Below are 21,890 nucleotides of genomic sequence, written 5' to 3' on the forward strand. Positions count from 1 at the left end.
AGGTGATATATATACTTTACTTTTCTATAGGCAACATATGAGATTCTAATTTCTCCACATCACTACATTTGTTATCTTTTTATTTTTTCCATTTTAGTGCCATGATTTCATTCATCCCTGTAGTTTTGAATTGTATCTCTCTAATGACTAATGATGTTGAATATCTTTCCCTCTGCTTATTGGCCATTTGTGTATCTTTTTCGTAAAATGTCTATTCAAATAATTTGCCCATTTTTAATTTGCATCATTTATCATTATAGTGTTGAATTATTGTTGAATTATATTTATTATATTTGCTCATTATGTAAGTTGTATTTTTTTTCTTTGGGGTGTTGTTTGGCAGAAAATATTTTTCATGTAGTCTAATTTAACATCTTTTTATTAATTGTTTCCATATTTTGAATCATGTCTATAAGGTGATCATCTTACATTCCTAAAGTGCAGTTTCTTCACATTTTCCCCAGCACTTTTATGGTTTTATTTTTTTATATTCAGGTGTCTGATCCCTCTGGAATCTATTCTTGTCCATTCTGTGTGATATGGTTGCAATATTTTCATTTTCCAAATAATTTCCTGTTTTCCCAGCCCTCTTTGATTCTCCCATATTTTGTAAATGCATCTCTCCATGATTTTTGTTTTCTTTTTTTAAAAAGAGACATTTTATCTGAGCATTGATCTACAGTTGAGAGCCTGTGAGGATTTTTCCCAATATTAAATGTTCTTAATTCCTCTCTAAGGGATTTTCACTCAAAAAGTGTGACTAAGTACAGAGGAAGAGGATGCATACTTTTTTGTTTGTTTCTCTTTTGATTTTTTGGTGCTTTCTGTGTTGCTGATTAGAACGGAGGTTAATGGAGATCATGAGAATGCCTATTTTGGTGACTTCTGAGTTACCGACCAGCTAGATTTTTCTTACAGCTCTTCTTTGCCTTCCTGTTGGTCCTACAACACGGCTACTGAACCTACACCACTTGTGCTAGTCATAGATTGTGCAGCTGTGACTCCTTGTCAGGATTTTTTTTTTTTTTTGTCTGAAAAAAAAAAAAACAAAACAGCTGCAGGAATGCAGGAATGCAGCTGTTATTTTTTTTCTGCTGCTTTCCTAGGTGCTTTGCCTAGTTTTTTAAGATGATTGCATGGATTGAAAAAAAAAAAAAAACACACACACTGAATTAGTTTTCAACTGCTGCAGAACACATTACCACAAAATAGCAGCCAGTGCAAAGCCTATTATGATCTCATAGTTTTAGGTCGGGAGTTCAGGCACATAACTTAACTGGGTCCCCTGCTCAGTATCTCACCCACCTGTAATCAAGGTGTCCGAAAGGCTGGGGTATCATCAGAGGCCCAGGTCCTCTTCCAAGTTCACATGGTTGTTGTAGAATTAATTTCCTTGCTACTATTTAATTGTTTCTTCATGCTTCATCAGGGCCAGTAGGAGAGAAAAGAGTCTCTAATCCCTGAATTCCCTCTTTTAAGGGTTTTCATTTAAGTTAAACCCACCCTAGATAATTTCTTCTTGTATCAACCCTAAATCAACTGGGTTGGCAATTAAATTTATATCTGCAACATCTTTACTTTTTCCATATTCTATTTCCTAGAAGCAATTCATTCTATCCATTCACACTCAAGATAAGGAGATTATAAATTGGCATGACTTATTGGGGTTCAAATTAGGTTAATTCCAGCCCACTCTATCTCTATGGTTTTCAAAGCCCAGATCAAAACTTGTATTTGATGTAGCTGATCTCCGCTCTTCTTCTTCCATCAAGATTATTCTACAATGTCCTATTCACCTCCCTTTGTTATCTCTGTGTAGCAGACCTCCAATGTCAAATCAGTAAATTTTCTGAAGACCCCATGATATTTTTTCTCTTTATAGTTTCGTGGACCAAGCTTGACCTTTTTTATCCTCTGAATTTCTGTTAACTTCTGACTGACACCATGAAGAATGGTGTTGCTCCACAAAACAATTATTTTTAGTCCTTTTGAATATGATCCTTATGGTTGGCTCTGGTTTAGCCTTATATTGACCACCTGACCAAAAGGAAGTCCATGCATTGTTGACAAACTGGGGCAAATACAGCTCCAGCTCACTTAGTATTTTTTAAATCTTCACTTGACTTGGCCAAGTCCTTAGAGTCCACTGCTTCTTTGCATAGTGAGGGAGGGATTTATTTCAACGAGTCTCTTGCCCAATTTGATACCCAACTGGGAAATGGAATTTCAGAGCCCTTGCAAACAATCCAATTTCTATGAGTGATAGTTTGAATTCTACCCCCAATAAGCAAAGAAAAGACACATTTTGGGGCATAAGCTTTGAAATTCCATCGTCAAAAATTTTACATGGATAACAGAAGGCATGGTGTAGAATGTCAGATTACTGTGAGGCATTTTAAGCCCTGGGAAAAGCTGTTGGGATTTAACTGATAGTTGTTTTCATTGAGTATGAGGTTTTAAGTGTATCTTGATTTTAACTGTGGGTTTCAATGCATTTACCAGGACCAAAGAACATTCTACGCTTCCTGTTATGAGTATTTGTTTGAAACCGATCTAAAACAACAACAAACAAACAAAACAAAACAAAAAAAGAAACCAATCTAAAAAGTTGATAAATCAGTCACACTATACATGCATATCATTTAAAAGGAAGATGCATTTCATGATCTAAAGGGCCATCTTAATCTGTTCATAAGAATCCTCCCCAATTTTCAAGGTTCCACAGCTTCCTAATCATTCTTAAACTTAACATTGTAGATATTCATCCTTATAAATTCAATTTGCATTGTATTCAGGCACATTTTAATTTTGGGGATTGGTTTTAGAAATTTCAAGCACTGTGGTCAATAAAAAAAAGAAGGTTTCTTTCATAGTAGTTTTCTGGTTTCTCATATGGGCCTTGACCTGAAAATTTGCCCTGATCTGATAAATTTCTTTCCCCAATTTCTCAGTATACATAGAAACACCCTCCCAACTTCCTTATACTCCTTATTTTCAATGATATATTCAAATATGCTAGAATTTACTTGATAAATTAAAACTATACTTTCAATATGCACTTGCTTACAGATGTCTACAGGTGATAATTTAAGTATTCTCCAATGACGTGGCCTTCTGATGTTTAACACTGTCAGTAGGGCATAAGGACATTTAAGTCAAATCAAACATGAGTACAACTGAGAGGTTCTCATCTATTTTCTTTTTAAGATTTTATTTGTTTATTCATGAGAGACACAGGAGAGAGGCAGAGATCTAGGCAGAAGGAGAAGGAGGCTCCTCTAGGGAAGCCTGATGTGGGACTCGATCCCCGGGATTCCGGGATCACGACCTGAGCCAAAGGCAAACGCTCAACTGCTGAGCCACCCTGGCGTCCCAAGATTCTCATCTTTAATTTTAAGTTCCTCTAGAATTATTGCTGGCATCAGTAACTGTTTCAGTCAAGGTTGAACAGGAAAGTACGATGACTTGGCTTCTATGCTTGGTAGTAGGCATCAGGTAATTGGTAATTCACCCAGTGAGCAATTGGGAGAAAGAACTGGATGCAGAGTGAGAACAGCAAACAGGAGCCTGTTGGTTTTTATTTGTTAGCTCTTACACAAGAACAGAGCAGAGACAAGTGGAAACCCAACAGTACCTCTGAATTTTTCTCTCGGCTCATCTAATCACAGTGACCTTCAGAAACTAAAGTAGGGTGCTTTACTTCGGCCCTCCAAGTTTCACTCAACTTTCATTTTTAAAGTGTAAATGGGAACCATGCAGAGAAGGGAATTCCTAGAAAAGTGGTTCCAGAGTATCCAAGCTGGCATTAAAATGTGAGTGCTAATCAGAAACCTATAGCAGTATTATTTGACATTTTAAAATAATTTTGTGGTGTGTTAGAAAATTTATCTCACCACTAGACTGTTATCTCTATGGCTGCTTCCTGCTTCCTCTGTTGTCATTTTTGCTCCTGATAGAGCACAACACGTAGTTCAATGTGGGGTTGGGTGATGTACAGGAAAATAGGACTTAAAACTTGAGATCAAATTTAACGAGAAAACTTCATAAGAAAATATGTATGAACAATCATCTTTTTAATACAATGAGGTCAACTGCAGGCATAAGCAGAAATTGTAGTTTAGAATGTTCACCTAATAAAAGGCAGCAAAGAGCTGAATTGAAGTTTAGTCTACAAATACTAATCTGCTTACTTTTTCAAGAAATGTTGACATCTAATCAGAAACTTTGAACATTATTATGTTTAGCAAAAATATGCTTACATATCATCTTCTATCCTTCCTTAAAACTAAGATTTTTACATGAAACATATCTTTGTTCCTTTATAGTTAATCTTTTGATGGGATCATAAAATGACTTTCACAGCAAGGCATTATGTCAAGTCACTTTTCATTTTGCATTGGCTGAGGTATAAAGATTTAAATGTTTCTCAGAAAACCAGGTCTCTTATTTTAAGTAGATTTTTTTTTCAGGGTTATTTGATAGTTCATGCTCTGACAGTTGGACTGTCTTAAATTCTTAAGGAAATATCTGAAGTAAAGAAATGTGGACGGGGTGAGGAATTGTCTTACCTTTTAATAGCTTTTAATAACCATGTAGCCTTTAAGGAGTAAACCAAATTTTCAGTATAAGTGCCTTCTTGTTATAAAACCTGTAAATTTATCTTTGAGAAGTATGTTTAATAAAGTATTCTTACTTCATATTATGTTTTTTTAAAAAAATCTTAGAACCTTCCAAAAGATTTAGTGGCTGTTATCATAGTGATAACCTTTCTGTGACCAATTGAAATTGAAGTGACATAGGTCTTCTAGATTATCTGATGACTTTGCCAGGATTTAGTCAATCAAATGAAATTGTAATGGACTTAGATCTTCGTAGGTGAGGTCCATTCTAACGATCTCAGCACTGATGGCTTATGCCATCCATTTGCAAGAATGGATTTTATTTTTCTATAGAATTCGAACACTAGTTGACCCATTTTATGTATTCAATTAATATCTGATGGATTAATGATTTAATTGATTAATCAATGAAGAAATGAGTGACATAGATCATAGCATCCCATGAAGTCTTAAAATGCTGAAACCTACGTAGCTGTTGCCAAACAAAAAGAGTCTTGTAAAATATTTAGTCATATCAAAAGCCACTGGATGGGTTTTTGTTTCATTTTGTTACATTCCTGAAAATCTCCTATTGCTGATTGTCTTTAGGCTCTGTAAGAAATAATTCTATTTCTTACATTGATTTATAAGTTTTAATTTGAGGAACTTTTCTTGTGAAACAGGTAATAATGCTGAAAATGCCACCCATGACAAATTAATTTTTTCTCGACCTTTTGTTACAGTAATGTCATGCTTGAAAAGGAATTTAGAAATTACCCAACCCAATCCTATTATATATCTGTGAAATCTGTGATCTAAGACACTTAACATTTCCAGTTCTGACTTTCTGTCCTCTATTTAGTTATGCATTCCAGTGTCCAATGCTCAGCTGAGACAGAGATACTGTTTATATACGAACATTAATACAGTAGATTTAAACATTCGGTTATAATCAGTATGAAATGCCAATGATCTTGGAGTGATATGTGGACTTTTCAATATACCATTCGGTAAGCTTTCTGCAAAGAACCCTGTAGCAAATTTAAGGGTTTCATACCTAAGGACAAACACACAGTACCGTGAATTTCCCCTCCCCCTATATTCTAATAAGTGAAGTAATAAAGAAACACTATATCTCCTAATACCAAAAAGCAGTATTTCATTTCAAATTTCAAGTTTCTCTATTTCCCAAAATCTTGTTTACATGCCTTTCTATTCCTGGAGTATGGGTCATACACTTAGATTTGTGGTACTTCTGTGGTTCTAGATTTCAAAATGAGACTAACTGATGTCATTACTTAGCTCTTTAAAACAACTTGCACTTTTGTGATATAAAATTATCCTCTATTTTATAAAGAAAAGTTTAGATTTGTACATGCATCACAATGGCTCAAAACGTTATTGATCATTAAAATGCTCATTCAATTTCTTAGTTTAGGGGATATGAAAAGCAGCATAATCTTAATGCTATTGGTTCACCATATGGTCCATTATACCATTTTATAGTAATATCACATTTTAATTAGTGTTATTCTCTGCTCTTTCCCAAATTAGATAGCAGTCAGTGATATCTTCCTCAGGATAAGGATATGTAAAACTGATTCCCATTCAAGTTTGTTAAACACTCAAAATAATCATTAATATTTTAAAGAATCCTTTATGACTGCTATAGACTGTGTAAGCCCTCATGTAGCTTACATGGCATATATGTGTGGATATTCCTGCTATTAAGTGGAAACTAGTGAGATTAAAAACTGTTCTTCATTTAGGGTTCCTCCCAAGTCAAGATTTTGAGGTTTAATATAATTTTAATTTTATTCTGTATTAAACTAGACAAATCTGCAACTCCTATATTGAGTTGTGCAAGGATAGAATTCACATGGGGGAAATAAATATTTAAGTGTGGGGGAATTTTTTATATAATTAAAATATTTAAGAACAAAAAAAAGTTAAAGGTTAATACCAGAAAACCATGTAACTATGATCCACCTTATGGGGTGGGGGGATATATACCTAAATACTATACATGGAGATCTGTGTATCTCCATGTTTAATATTTTCTGCTCCCATTCATTTGTTTAACAACAAGAATTACTTGTTAGTTGGCTAATTTGTGCCAGGGACTATCCTGCATGCGGAGAATATAGCAGTGCATTAGTTATCTATCGCTGCGATAGCAAATTATCAAAAACAAAATGGTTTAAAACAAGACAAATCTATCTTACGGTGCTGAATGTTAGAAGTCCAAAATGAGGTTCATTGATCTAAAATCAAAGAGTCTTCTGGGACCTCTAATGGAGCCTCCATTCCTTTATCTTGACAAGCGTCTAGAGGCCACCTTGTCTTGACATCCCTTTCTCCATCTTCAAAGCTAGCAGCAGAAAGTCTTCAAATCTTTTCCGATGCTGACCTTCATTCCTCCTTCACTTAGACAGATCTGATTTCACCAGACTCACTTGGGTAACCCTGGGGGCTCTCTGTATCCCGAAATCCTTATCACATTTGCAAAGTCCCTTTTCCAAATAAGGAAACAACTGTTACCTTTCCTTGGATTAGGAAATGAACATTTTGGGGAACCATTATTTTTCCAGTCATAAACCGTAAGTAAAACAGAGGAAAATCTCTACATACCAAGACAGTATGTGTTAGTGAGAATTGCAGACAAAAAGTAGACACATAATTTCTCCTCTTTATTATTTTTATTACTTATTTGTAACTTCAATCCTTTCCTTTATAGTCTTACTAAGGAATTATCTTTATTATTACCCTTTCAACTAATCAATTTTTAGGTTTGCCAACAAACACACTCTATTTCATGTATTTGTGTCCTTGTATAGTTCTCTTTCTTCCTACCTTATTTGGTTACATTTTGTTATTTTCCCCCAAAACTTTATAACCTTATAGCCCTGTTTTTTTTTTTAAATTTATAAAATATTTGTGTGAAAACTCACCCATAGTTACAGATTTGATGACAGGTAAACATTTTCAGATGTGGTCTTTTTACAGTTATTAGGATCATGTATTTGTTTAATTTTTCTTTGAACCATAAAATAGTGAAGGTTTGTGTGTATGTGATTTCCAAGGTCTGGTGTAATTTTTAAAGCATTTTTTATTATGGTTAAATGTGCATGACATAAAAGTTATCATTTTAAACATTTTTAAAGGACCAATTCAGTGGCAGTAAGTACATTCAAAATGTTATCCAGCTAATATCCCTATTTCCAGAACTTTTTCATCAATCTCACCAGATCTCTGTGCCTATTAAATTAATAAACCTCCACCCTTCCTGCAGCCCCTGGCCAATCTCTGTTCCACCTTTTTTCTCTATGAATTTGTCTAATCTAGGAACCTCATATAAGCGGAATATTTGTCTTATTGTGTCTGGCTTATTTCACTTAGCATAATGCTTTCAAGATTTAATTGAAAAAATAATGGAATTGTGTTAAAAATAACCCCGATCTTCTACTATAAATGAAATACATGGATACGTGTTTTTGCCTTGTACTTAAATCATTTTCTGCATGTAATCCAACCCCTTTATGCTCATGACAAATGTATTTTCCCTAATAGTGGGAATAGATCAAAATTGTAATTGTGTTTTTCACACATTCCATATCTTTACTACATTTTGGCCTTCAGGAAAAGATATATAGCGTGTGCACTGAAGCAGAGCTATCAAGAACAAATTAATGTACCTACCTCGTGACTTATCAAAAAGAGCAAGGAAGAGCGAGGCAAGAAGGATTTACCATGCTAATCTGACTGCCTTTTGTTTTTCACAGAATCTATCTCCGGTTAACCACCTCAAACCTTTACTCTTTTCTCAGATATAATCCAACAGACACACACACACACACACACACACACAGACATATACACACTGTAGATGATATGAATCTATACCTCACTACCCACCTTTTTTCCAAAATCCTGCTCAGATATACAACCATATCTGTGTATACACAGAGAGAGACATTTAAATATATACTGATTTGATACTTGTTCCATTAACATAGCTTTAGTAAATCTCTTTTCCAATATGAATTAGAATTCTAGCTTTCCAATCACACTAGATTGTGTGGTTGAATGCCTTTGTGTCTACTTGAAACGTGCAAGCTTTGTTTTACAACATGAGAGCTGAGGAAAACGAGGCATTCAGTGTGGGTGTAGTTGAACTAGCCCTGCACTTAAATTCTGAATCTAGAACTTCTCACCTTTAGGGTATTGAAATGGTTTTGTGGCCAGGAGAATAATAATAATACCCCCCACCAAGGTTGCCATTGCCCTAATCCCCAGAAAGTGTGAATATGTTACATTATGTGGCATAAATGTATTTTCACAGGAAATTGAAGCCACAGGCCTTAAAACAGGGAGATTATTTTAGATTATCTGGATGAAAATATCTGATGCCATGAACCCTTAAACATACAGAATTTTCTCTGGCAAAAGAGATGTATCAGAAGGGGAGTCAGAAAACTCTAAGCATGCGCAGGATTCCTTGCTGGCTTTGGGATATAGAGTCCCACTTGCAGGGACCAGAAGAAAACCTCCAGGAGCTAGGGGCATCAGCCAGATGACAGGCAGCAGGAAATGGAATCTCAGTCCTGTGACGGTAAGGATTTAAATTCTGCCAACAATCTGAATAAACTTGGAAGCAACTTTTTCCGGAGTCTCCTGAGAAGAGTCCAGTTGGCTGACACCTGACTTTGGCTTCATAAAATCCAGAGCAGAGAAATCAGCAGAGCCAACTAGAACTTCTCACTTACAAGACTATGAGATACTAAATTTGTGTTGTTTAAACCACTGAGTTGTTTGTTTTTTGTTGTTGTTGTTTGGTTTTTGTTTGATTGATTTATTTATTGATTGATTGATTTATTTACTTATTTATTTATTTTTGCTATGGCAGCAGTAGAAAACAAAATCATCCTCTTCTGGTACTCAGGTACCAGGCTCTAGAAAGCAAGAGAAAATAGAATTGTAACTACCATACAAGTGAGGGTATGACTTGAGTATTCAGAGTAATTGATGTTGGCTTTTTCTTTTGCCACACATTTTAAAATTTAAATATAGGTTATACAAATCACTTGTTCTCTTTGCATGTGTTTAAGACATCGATCACATTTAATCATCCTATGGAAAAATATCTACTATGTGATTACTTAATACTTCCATTGGTGTCCAAATCCAATATGGCAATAAGTCACAATGGAAAGGTCCTGACATGAATGGCACCAATGGACAGAGCCTAATTCTAAGGAACCAATATATGTTACTCTGAAGGCAGACAAAAAATGCTGTAAAATTTGATATATTTCCAAAAAAAATTGATATATTTCCTATAAACACCATACACTCCTATTCAAACAGCCAACTTATTACCATGTAAAGTGCTTAAGAATGTTTTTAGATGCTGCAAAAAATAATGAGGGCTCTACTGTTTTCCTTTAAAGTAAAATACTCTGGTAACTACTTGTCCTCTGATATTTTAAATGTATTTTTTTAACGAGAATATACTTAACAGTTTACTTTATGGCTTTCAAATAGATACAAAGGTAAACTCAGTACTTCAAAATTATGACTGAATGATTCCACATTTGTGTAGAAAACATGCCAGGAGAGAGATCACATGGCTTGTAATAGATTTTCAGTGAACCTTACCATTCAATTTTATTTTCACACTTGGATTTTTGTAAAGCAAGAATGAACATGGTTTTCATTTTTAATAGATAATATTTTCTTTTTCAGAACTTAAATTGGTTTGAGGATGTTATAGTAAACACATACCAGAGATGGGGTTTATATACGGTTATAATAGTAAAAATGGTTTATTTATTGATTTGCTATTTATTAGTCAATTGAATATTACTTCATAGCACTTTTCTCTTCCTTCTTTGCTACTGAATAGTTTAATGTTGAATGAAGTATTAGCCCAAGATTTTCCACCAATCCCCCATTTCTCATAAAACATGATGGTTCATTCTGAAATAATATGGATTTGATTTTGGTATTTCTAAAAAAAATCATTGCGAAGTATTTTAATGAAAAAATTTTGACACAAAGTTTTCAGGAATGCAATTAAAAAAAAATAGTTTTGAATGAATCAAATAAAAGGTTTCATGGGGTGAATAGTTTCATTCTCTTTGTTCTTTCTTTTACCTTTTTAAAATCACTAATTTGGCCTCCAACATAAGGTGTCCAATGAAATCTGCTTTTAATCTATGTTTAAGGAAGGCGCAACAAAAGTTTTTGTAGGTCATTAATCTTGCACCCCAGCTTGCTCGATCCATACAGAATTTTTTAAAGATTTTCCCATTGTTTAGGACTTATGTGGATTGTTGAGTTATTGAGGGTGTTGTGATACAAACATCTGCTTTAATATTCTCTATGTCTTTTTTGATGTTATACTAACAATTGCAAAGATAAATTGATTGAAGGTAATCAATGAAGTATATTATACACACGCATATGTTTTATATAGAAATTTTTATTCAAGAAGAAAGTTAATGCATCCTTTTTTACAATTTTTTTTAAGATTTTATTTATTTGAGAGAGAGAGCGAGAGAGAGCAAGAACCAGCACGAACAGAGAGGAGGAGCAGAGGGAGAGGGAGAAGCAGACTCCCCACTAAGCAGGGAGCCAGACATGGGGCTCATCTTGGAAACTCTAGGATCATCACCTGAGCACAGGCCGATGCTTACCCAACTGAGGCACCCAGGCGCCCCTGCTTTTAATCCTTGGGTACTCAATCAGTAATGTATCTTTTGTCTTGCCATAAAAACAATCTTAGAGGTCTAAGAATTGGCTAGTGAATACAAAATACGGATGTTAAAATCCAAATTAAGGAGTTAAGATTCATATGTGGTCTTTAGCTCAAACAACACAAATGAGATATAAAGAAAAGGTGAATGAAACATTAGAGTATAGAAAGAAAAAATAAAAATGGAATATTATTACTTTTGCAAGCAGCTGTTATATTTAGTAACATATTTTGAATGCAATGTTTAGAAAGACTTTCATCTATTTAAAAAATAGTAATGTGAAGAGATATTCTGTATATCCCTCCAGATATAATTTTTAGTGTGTTGTGGTTAGTATGCTATGTGAATTATGAAATTCTGGTAATAACAAATGTCAAATAAAATGCTTTAAAAAACCAAAAATACTCCTACAAGTATTTGAAATGCAAACTAATGATTTATAATCCTAAATGTAATTCTTATTTTTACTTGTGGATAACTTGCAGGTGTTTTATTGAGATATAATTTACATATAGCAAAGGTACAAATCTCAATTGTACAGTACTACGAGTTTTGACAATGTGTATGCTTGACACAACACTGTCAAACTCTAGAGTATTTCTCACTCCAGAAATACTTTATGCCTTCCCAGTCAATCTTCCTAAGGGCGGATACTGTTCTGATTTGTCTTGATAGGCTGGCTTTCTCTAATTTACAGATTTAGAAATCCATGTAGTTCGGAAGATACTGTATGCTATTTAAAGCCTCAATTATTTTGCTGACCAAAATATTTTTGAGAGATGTCCATGATTTACCTTTTTTTAGAAATTCTTTTTTTTTCTAGTTTTTGTCTTTTGTGACTAAAAATACTATAGACATCTTTGAAATCTACTTACAGTCATGTATTTTCATTTCTCTTTGGTGTATATTTAGGAGTGACATTTCTAGATCATAGAATATGTGTATATATTTGTGTGTGTGTGTATATATATATATATATTTAATTTTATACAGATGAAGTTCTGCTTTCACAGAATATGTGCCTCTCTCTCACTAGCTTTATTAAGAAATAATATTCATACATTAAATTCACTCACTTTAGATGTACCATTTAATAAGTTTTGTTCATTTTTGGACAGTCGTGTTGCCTTTGCCACAAATAAGATATGAGAACGGTCTGTTATTTTAAAATGTTTCCTCATGCCCCTCTGCAGTCTTACCCTCAACTCCTGGCCCATTACAAACCTTTTCCTGCTTCCTGTCACTATAATTTTGTCTTTTCCAGAATTTCATATACATTAAATCATATAGTATGTATGATTTTTATCACTTAGCTGATGCTGTCTTATCTATGAAAACCATGTCAACCTCAAAGCCATTAATATTTTCATCTAGGAATTTTACAGTTTTAGATTCTGTCTTTAAAGTCTGTGGTCCAATTCAAATAAATTTTAGTACATGCTACGAGAAACTGATTAATATTCTTGCTATTCTTTTTATTTGTAATATAAACACTAAGATGTCTTCTTATCATTTTTTGAAAGAATATCCTTTCCCCATAAACTTGTGCCACCATTATTGCAAAAAGAAAAATATAGGAAGAAAGAAAAGAAAAACCAACTACTGAGCATGTAAGTGATGATCTATTTCCATGTTTTATTTTATTTTGTATTCAATACTTTAAGGTATTTGTTTGACAATACCACACTCTTTTAATTACCATAGCTTTAGGTTAATTTTTTAAATAAGGAGGTATAAATATTGCAACATCTTTCCCTTTAAAACCTTTTTTAGTATTCTAGATTACATCCACCTCTGTATAAATATTAGAATCAGCCTGTTAATTCCCACAAATTACACAAATATCTTGTTAGATATTGATTGGGTTTGCTTGGAATCTATAGATAGATCTGAGGGGATACGTATCCTAAATGTTTAGCTCTGATGTATATTCTGGTAAATTTATTAGATTGTAAGTAAAACAAACAAACAAACAAAAAACTCCTGAGATTTCAGGTCAGAATATCAAGTTACTTATTGAGGTTGGAATATCAGTTACAACAAAATAATGTGAGACAACATTAATGGTATTAAGAAACCAGAAAAGACAGCCTCGGTCAAAGAATTTGTATCTGAAATTATTTTCTTCAACTATTGATGTAATAGATAAATAGCCTATATATTCAAAAACTCAGAGAAAATGTCTTTCTGAAATTCTGAGGTATCATCTAGAACAAAGGCTTTGGGGTTTTCTGGTTTTGTATGGTAAAGAGAAGGTAGTACGTATTTTAGGTTTTGCAGATGGCATGACCTTTATCTCCACTACTCAGTTCTGTGTTCAAACATGAAAGCAGCTGTAGAAAATTGGTCAATGCATGATCATGGCTCTGTTCCAATAAATCTTTATTTCCTAAAATAGGAGGCCTGTGGAATTTGGATACATAGGTTGCTGATTTTGAGCTAGAGCAGCGATTTTTCAGTGTGTGATCTCCAGATCAGCAACCATCTATAACACCTAGAAACAACAGAAACACAGGTTCACATTCTCTGTCAAACTTACTGAATTCAAAACTTTAGAGGAAGTGCTTATTAATATGAGTCACAAAACCTCCAGGTTATTCTAACTCATGGGAATGATTGAAAACCACTCATATCGAAGATCAATTTTCTTCACACAAAGATTGAAGGAACAGCAGCAAGGTGACAATGGATGAGGATTGGATACGTTTAATGTAGATTCATACAAAAACAAAAGAAAATGAACTCTGCACTAATACTAGGTACAGGTTGGACTCCAGCTGAGGAGGGGCAGGTGAAAACCTGGCCTGCATTCTCCCCTAGCAGAAGGAAGAGGCCATCTGTTCTAGACCAGAAGCATCTTATACAAGGTGGGGACCTTCAGTCACTGGAAGGAGGAAGAAGGTGGAAGTAGGAGGAAGAAGATGTCACTTATTCAAAGGGCAAGAATTCTATGAATGTCCTAACTTGAGACTGGACAGTCTAGTGTTGTGGGAGGAGCAGTGTGGAATGAGAAATTCTGTGCCGCACTGGTATGCAACACCTGCTGTGCAAAATCTGAGATTAGGGCGAAGTCCTCCAGGACTCTACTCCTCAAAATCAAAAAATGAGAGTGAAAGCAACAGAGAAATCTGAAAGCTTTAGTATGTGAAGGGGGATGAGGAGTCAAAGCCCAGTTCCAGCACACCTTCAGACCAGATTGAGTCAACCCCGGAAGAAGGGACATGCCTACTTCTGGGTATAAATATTGTTTACCTTAGCTTCTGCTGTTCCTTTACATGTAATATCTGACATGAAGTCACATAACAACACACAAACAAAATTGGGAAACAGTGCTAATAAATAGTGGAAAAGTAAACATGTTTATATAAAAGAAATTTAGTAGAGGGGCATATGGATGGCTCAATTGGTTAAGGATCTGGCACTTAATCTCAGCTCAGGTCTTGATCTCCAGGTTGTGAGTTCAAGCCCAATGTTGGGCACCATGTCAGGTGTAGAGTCTACTTAAATAGGGGTGTGATTGTGTGTGTGTGTATGCGTGTATACACATTATATAAAACAATCAAATAAAATATATATGTATATATTTAGTAGAAACATGGATATTATGTAAAAGGGTAAAATGAAAATATACTCATTGGGGCTTTTGATTTTTATGTATAGATCAAATCAATTCTTGTCAACACCTGGCTTTGTCATAGAATGTACATATTGTTTCCATATGGAAAAATTATTTTCTGCCATTTTGCTTCTGGGAAAAACATCTATCATTTTAAAAATAAGATCCCAACTTGGGTGACAGAAATAATCTAGACATTGGATAAAAAAAAAAAAAAAGAAAAGAAAAAGAAAAAAAAAAAGTAGTCCAAGTATCAATCAAAAGTTTTTTATAGGGGATGACTTTAAACTACTCAAGTAGATATTTTATTAGATAGGTATGGAAATGTAGTTCTTATGAAAAGTTTGAATTGGTTACTATGAACTTAGAAGCATCAAGACAAGGGTTTGAAAACATTTTTAGAGATGACAGCTTGAGAGCCTAGAATTAAGAATTAAAAAGACCTCCTCTCCTCAAACCAGGATGAGGAAAATGAGACATTAAACTATTCAGATGAACTTTCCAAAAAGGTAGGAGGAAAACCAGGTGAATATAGTGTCATGGGACCCATTGAAAGAGTTATTCAAGCAGGTTGAGGTCAAAACTGTTGCACAGTTTTGAATAACCCTCTTTTTACCTTTTTTTTAAAAGATAGTATTTTCTTTTATTAAACTTTACATTTGTTTATTTTTTTTTTTTACTTCTGGGATTTTATCATCCTTTGTATTTCATTACATAATTATTATAACGTTTGTTTGACAGTTTTGTGTCCGCCATAACTTTCTCTACCAATAAATTCTACCCTCTACACAATATGAGTGGGCATATGTTCCAAGAACAGGTATTTTCATCAGAATTATTAACTTAAAAAGAGGCACCTATCAATAAATTAGTATTTTTGCCTCAAATCCCATTAAACTTCATTAGTCAGAATTGTTTTCTAGTGTCATGGAAAAATCCTAACTTGTTACATAACAGTCATTGCCGCCCTCAATATTAGATAACTTAGGTGTATCCTAACATATATGAGTATAGTACATTGATAGTGATTAATTATGTGTAACAGCTAAACTAGTGTTTTATCTGTATGGAAGTGATCATGAATGTTCAAACTGAAGTATATAGGAAAAATTCAACAGTATAGTTAGTGAGTGTACTAAAATCAACATCTAATATTAGAATTATATAAAAGAGACAATTATATTAGTGTTTTATGATTTATTATTTTCTTTTGCTGTTTATTGCTTAGCAATTGATTATTATCCAGATGTTTAAAACTCTCTCCTGCTTTTTTTTTTTTTTTTAATACAGAGGGCACAGAGAGAAAAAAGAGAAAGTCCTAAACAGTCTCCATGCTCAGCACGGAACCCAACGCAGGGCCTGATATCGTAACTCCAAGATCATGACCTGAGTGGAAATCAAGAGTCAGATGCATAATCAATTGAGCCACCCAGGTGTCCCAAACTCTTTCCCTCTTTTTAATTTTCTATTTTCTTAGAATTTTTCTCTTATGACCACTCTTAAGGAAATGTATAATTTCTTTTGAAGAGAAGGAAGTATATTGTGAAACTAAAACTATTTTCTGAGATCTTCTTAATTTCATTATTAGTATACCTGTAGGAGGTTTTATTAATAGCTGATAGTATCCCCTGCAGCCGTGACACACAACCATGTCCCTGCCATCTGTGGTTAATGGCTTTTTCTTTTGGAACTATGGGCATACAATCATTGTAATACCTATCGTAGATGTTTAAACACTGTTATCTAGCCAGGAAGCAGGCAAATCAGCAAGTGTGACTTAAATGTAAACTACATCTTATTTGACATATATTATTAAGTAAAACAACCAAAAGTAAAAAAAAAAATTGATTTTCCCCTCCCACTCTCCAAAAAGTATCTATCTAAGTCAGACTGATTTCTTGAATTTAATGCTGCAAATCTGAGTATAGGCAGAAATATATGTGTATATATATATATATATATATATATATATATATATATTTATACAATATATATATTGGCTCTGAGATAATAAAAAATGAGCAAATTTAGCAAGACAGGTTTTCATGTATATAGGAAGAGGTGAGAGAGGAATAAAGTATTTCCTTCTAACTAAGGAGTAAAGATCGTACTTAGGGTTTAATTTTGGTGTGCTTCAGGTCACTGTTGGTTTAGGAGGAGAAAATTAATGATGGAAGTAGTAATAGAAAAGAAAAAGGGAAAAAAAGCTACAGTAGAAAAAAATTAAAAAATGAATCTTAACTATAAAGCCGTGACAAAGAAACACAGATTATTTTAAACACTCATTGATATTTATAAGGTACAACAGATAACGGAGATTTTGCTTGCTTTTGATCACAGGAACCAAATATTTTTGTATACTCAACAAAGAAAAACAATGTAGGCACACAAAAAATTACACATGTCCACACTCTCTGAATAAAGTTCCCTCCCAGTAGTATTTTATATGCTAAATATACGTTACATGCTAAATATGCTAAATATACGTTAAAAACCCAAACCTGGTTTAGGCCTTTTAGGAGACACGATTGGACAATACAAAGGAGTTTGGGTATCCTAAGGAGTTTTGCATCTGTGTTTGAGAAATACTGGCTTTTGTAATTTGCTTCTGCAATATTTTTGTCTTCATTTGGTATTCAGGTAATTCTGGAAGAATAAAATTAGAAAGTGTTAATGTTCCTGCTATTTTCAGAAAGAGCTTGAGTAGAATTGTTTTTATTTCCTCCTTAAATGTTTAAAACAAATAAAAGGAAATAATAAACCCTGTGTGTTAGACATAATAGTATCCCTGCAAAGGGAGCCATGTCCTAATCCTCAGAACTTATGAAAATATATGTTACATGGCAAAGGGACTTTGTAGATGTGGGTTTGGTTTTGTTTTGTTTTGTTTTTTAGATTTTATTTATTTATTCATAAGAAACACAGGCAGAGAGAGAAGCAGGCTCCCTGCAAGGAGCCCAGTGTGGGACTCCATCTCAGGATCTTGGGATCACACCCTGAATGAACCAAAGGCAGACACTCAACCACTGAATCACAGGAGTCCCTGTGGATGTGTTAAGGATGGACCTTGTGATGGAAAAATCTGTTACTAGGATCGCCTAATCTAATCTAGAATCCTTAAATGCAAAGGGTCTTTCCAGTCTGTGTCTAGAGAGAGAAATGTGAGGACAGGAAAGATCAGAGATGTGAGAATTACTGGCTTTGAAAATGGAGACAGATTCATGAGTTAGTTAAGATTGTGGGATCTTCTAGAATCTGTAAAAGGTAAGGGGACTGATTGTTCTCTAGATATTCCAGAAAGCACTGCAGCCTTGCCAACACCTTGATTTTAGCCCAGTGTGACCCATGGTGGATTTCTGACCCTACTTATTATCTACTAGAGAACATTTCTGTGTTGTTTTAGCCCACTAACTTCATGCAAATTTATCTGACAGCAACAGAAAACCAATATACCATGAAAAAAACAACATGTTTTTAAGAATATTGGAATATTGGCTAGTGAACACATACATATATACTAGAATAATAATACATTTAGAAATTCAAGAAAAAAATGAATCTGTAGATTGAAATTCTGTACCGCATTGCAGGAAGATGTAATACAGAATCGTTAACCCCTAAGCATGACTTTATAAATTTCTCGCACTTCAAAATAAAAAGAATTTGTCATGAGTTGAAGTAGTATATTATGATTAAAATAAGAAAATCATGTGAGAATTTTTCAAACTGTCATTGGAAGAAAGAAAGAAAGAAAGAAAGAAAGAAAGAAAGAAAGAAAGAAAGAAAGAAAGAAAGAAAGAAAGAGAAAGAAAGAAAGAAGAAAGAGAAAGAAAGGAAGAAAGAAGAAAGAAGAAAGAAAGAAAGAAAGAAAGAAAGAAAGAAAGAAAGAAAGAAAGAGAGAAAGAAAAAGGAAGGAAGGAAGGAAGGAAGGAAGAAAGAAAGAAAGGGTCCATATTTACAAAATTCTAAGAATAAACCTAGTAGATACAAGACCAGTGCTCTAACCCCTGAGCTATGGACCCGCCTAAACCTAGTAGATAAATGGACAGACGAGAGTGAAGAGCTAGCTCTATTCTATGAAGTCTCTTCAATCTTGCTCTGTGGTGCCTTGAAGGTATTTTGTTCATTTACATGGTCAAAGCTGAATCATTCATAATATGTCACCGTGCAGCTTGTAAGAGGAAGGAATGAGAAAATAGATGGCAAGCAGCTGTCTCAGATGAATATGAACCAAGCAAGTTGCATTTCTCATTTCTGTACCCTTAGTGACCAGAATATTACTATTCAGTCAATAGAGATAAAGGAGACTAGGACTGGACCAGTCCTGTGTTGCCATCTGCTCATTCTTGACTTGGGGATTCTATTAATTAAAAAAAAAAAAAAAAAAGTCAGAAAAAAAAAAAAAACGCTTCAGTATACTCAAATTTCTATGCATGTCAGTGTCCATGACTTTCCAAAAGACTTACAGTTACTGAGTGTAGCCATCATCCAAGTTCTTTGTGAGACATTGTGTTTGTAGCCAATCAAAACACGGCTCTTCATTTCCTGGTGACTGATACACTAAAAGACAAATGATCTACTCCATCAGATATAAATGTTGGTGAAGAAGGAGCAAGATATGGAAAAAAAAAAAAAAAAAACAGTAGGAGAAGGGAGCTGAGTGGAAAGCATATTCAGCCAGTAATTGATAGAAGGTTTCAACCTCTGTTGGTAGAAAGTGTGAAAACCATCTGCTCTGCATGAAGAAATTTTCATGATTACTGGTCTGGCAACGTCAGTTCTATCCTTTAGGAATCCTCCTTTTCATTATCCTCTGCGGGCCCTGGCTTTCCCCTGTCGAAGGATCTTTCTCGCTGATTATTCTCTTTGGCCCCATTTAAAGTGGGCATTGGTGTCTACAGCCCGAAGAGCCTTTTAAACCTAGTGATTGCAGGTTTATGTTATCTTTGGGGACATAGATCCCCCTCAGAGGCTTCGGTTTATTTGCTTCCCATGATTTCAGCAGCCGCAGATCACATCTGGTCACAATTCTAGAGAGGCCAGCTGAAACAGCAGGCTTGGGGTGAGCTGGGACAGCAGTGCCATTAATCTCTTCTTTGCAGCTGAGCTGGCTTCCACTAGCTGGCATTTAACTAGAGTCTCTTGAAAAAAGAGACTGAATGACAATCCTATCTCCTGCTGCTTGGCCTTCGAGAGCCTTTGGCTTTTCCAACTCTGAGGACCAACATTACCAAAATTTCAATCAATTTAAATTGTGGGCCATATGCATAGAAATTTCCCTACAGCAGAGCTGAAATTCCCTTCCATTTCTATTTGCAAATTAACTGATTTTTGCATGAATTGCTCGCTTGCTTGATGCCAGAAGCATCAAGAAGCACTAATAATTTCAGTTTTTCCGATCACTTTTATAGAGCTACAAGTTCAATGAGCACACGCCCCGTCTTCTAAACAATCACGGGTGCTCATATTACCACCTGTATTGTCAAGACAGAGACAAACTTTCTATCCTGCGTTACGTGTTCTTGTCCGCATGCCGGCCCCTGAGCCAACGTCATGGAGTCTAGGTGTTTTAATGACAGTGTTATACTTCCAAGTATCAATTTTACGTTTCCATGGAGAGTAGATTAAGCCTCTCGAACAGAATCCAACCCAAGATGGATATTTCTTCCTTCTTATGTAACAGTGCAGAGGCTATTTGATGGCCCAGAGTTGGTAGGAAGCTCTGCTCCACAAGCATGTCTGGGTTCTTGGGATATCTTTGTTTTGTAAGGTGTTACAACCCCCTAAGGTGTGAGGGAGTTTGCATTGCCAAGGGGCTCACCGCCCTCTAGCCTGCAGGATGGAGAAAGTAAAAGGCAATCCTCTTTCTAAGGAAGTGACCTATGATCTATGGATATAGTTTCTCTACGCTGCACATTGACCATAGTTGGCCATAAAGCCATGTCTGTTTACAAACTAAGCTGAGAAATGTTCTTGCAAGAGCTCAGTATTTATATTACAAAAAAAAAAAAAAAAAGAAGAGAATATTCATGGAAAAATTCGCATATATAAAAATAATAGCATTTAAAAAAATCACTGATTTTTTACTATGTCTCAGGAACTGTGTTAGATCAATATGTACTATATATACATAATTCATTCTTTTCTCTGTTTGTGAAGTGAGCAGTCAGCCAATGTTATGGGTACAATGTTCAGATTATTATTCCCATTTGTGTATTATTTGCTCTTAATTGTTTTTTTCTTAATACATTTAAAAATAATTTTAATTACTATTCTTAATTTTTCTGTATGTACTATCCCTTATTCTAAACTTCTAGACTGGGCAGCCCAGGTGTCTCAATGGTTTAGCGCTGGCCTTCAGCCCAGGGCCTGATCCTGGAGACCTGGGATCTAGTCCCACGTCGGGCTCCCTGCATGGAGCCTGCTTCTCCCTCTGCCTCTGTCTCTGCCTCTATCTCTCTGTCTCCTCTCTGTGTATTCTCATGAATAAATAAAATCCTTAAAAATAAAATAAAATAAACTAGTCTAATTCGGTAGAGAAAAAACATGTATTTCATGTTGCTAGTGGTAGTTTTTATAATCAAAAACATGAGGCATCCATGACTAAGAACTTAATTTTTAGTCCTAAGCCTTTGCTAAGGAAATAAATATACTTTATATTTAACTACTCTAAATCAAATGATTTTTTATAATAAATAGGTCTATAACCTGATTAAATTACTTTAAGATATAATAATTACTTCTAAAGTATTATCTTTTTTTCATTCAGTGTTGTGATTACATTTACAGGGATCATTTAAAATTCACAATTTATTTCAATGTTTAAAGATTAATTTCTCATCCTCATTGTTTTTTCTTTAAAATTTTCTTAATTTGTGTTATAATTCATTTTCAAAATAGTTTTCAGATAAAGGACAT

The sequence above is a fragment of the Vulpes lagopus genome, chromosome 3 (genome assembly GCF_018345385.1).
Source record: "Vulpes lagopus strain Blue_001 chromosome 3, ASM1834538v1, whole genome shotgun sequence".
NCBI classification, from domain to species: domain Eukaryota; kingdom Metazoa; phylum Chordata; class Mammalia; order Carnivora; family Canidae; genus Vulpes; species Vulpes lagopus.